Source organism: Orycteropus afer, unplaced genomic scaffold, assembly GCF_000298275.1.
Source record: "Orycteropus afer afer isolate SDZICR_OR568_19922 unplaced genomic scaffold, OryAfe1.0 scaffold00071, whole genome shotgun sequence".
Classification (NCBI taxonomy): Eukaryota; Metazoa; Chordata; class Mammalia; order Tubulidentata; family Orycteropodidae; genus Orycteropus; species Orycteropus afer.
This window is the reverse complement of record NW_006921658.1, coordinates 2,754,587-2,756,064: the sequence shown is the minus strand read 5'-3', so window position 1 is coordinate 2,756,064 and position 1,478 is coordinate 2,754,587.

Here is a 1,478-nt window from a genome sequence, read left to right as displayed (position 1 = left end):
GTGCTTACCTTGCTACCGGAGACCCGATCCCTCTCAGGAGGGTAACAAGGGAAAGTATTCAGTGCAGATCAGTGAGTAAGCACAAGCCCACCCGTGCTTACCTTGCTCCCGGAGACCCGGTCCTTCAGGGACAAATTTAAGGGCCCTAATTTATGGCATTAGTACACTATCAAATATATCTAAAGCACATAAACACTGAAAGACAAAATACGAGACTAGTACCTCCTAAAAGTTAGACACTTACGTGCACCAAAATATTTCACAAAAGAGTAAAAAGAGAACCGACAGACTGGGAGAAAATTTTGGCACCAAGACATCAGACAAGCGAATAATCTACAAAATTTATAGAAGACTTCAAAAACTTAATAACAAAAAGACAAATAATCCAATTTAAAAATGGGCAGAGGACACGAACAGATACTTCATCAAAGAAAACAGTCAGGCAACCAAATACATGTGAAGAAATACTCACTACCATTAGTCATTAAAACCAAAAAAACTCGCTGCTATCGAGTTGATTCTGACTCATAGTAACCCCTTTTGGGTTTCTGAGGTGGTAAATCTTTATGCAAGTAGATTGCCCAGACTTCCTTCCTCAGAGTGACTAGTGACAGGCACTACGCCACCATAGCTCCTTAAAACCAAAACCAAACTCAGTGCCATCGAGTTGGACCCGACTCTTAGCTAGCCCTCCTTGGGTTTCTGAGGCAGTATCACTACAGAAGTAGATTGCCCAACCTTCCTTCCGAGGAGTGGTTGGTGGGTTTGAACCACCAACCTTCTAGTTAGCAGTCAAATGCCTTAGGCACTAGGCCACCAGAGCTCCTTAGGGAGAGGCAAATCAAAACAACAATGAGATATCATTTCACCTCAGCACTAATAGCACAGTTCAAAACACAGAAAACAACAAATGCTGATGAGGGTGTGGAGAGACTGGTACACTCATACATTGCTGATGGGACTGTTAAATGGTGCAACCACTGTCGAAAATGGTAAGATGCTTCCTTAAAAAGCTGGAAATAGAAATACCATGTAACCTAGTAATCCCACTAGTAGGTGTACATATTAGAGAAATAAGAGCTGTGACATGAACAAATACACAAGCATGTTCATCACAATACTGTTCACAATAGCAAACAGATGGAAACAACGTAAATGTCCATTAACAGAGGAATGGATCAACAATCTATGGTACATACACACAATGGAATACTATGCAACATTAAAAAACAGTGACAAATCTGCAAAACAACTCATAACATGAATGCACTTAGAGGACATTATGCTGAGGGAAATTAATCATAAGAGGACAAATATTGTATGAGACTACTATTGTAAAAAGTTGTAAAAATGGCAAGGAGACCACATGTTCTGACCTCATCTAACCCTACAAGAGGAAGACAGGATTACCAGCAGTAACCCAAGGCCTATTCCTACAAGGCCAAACATGCTGCCTCCCTCCAGCCCTTTCACCAACC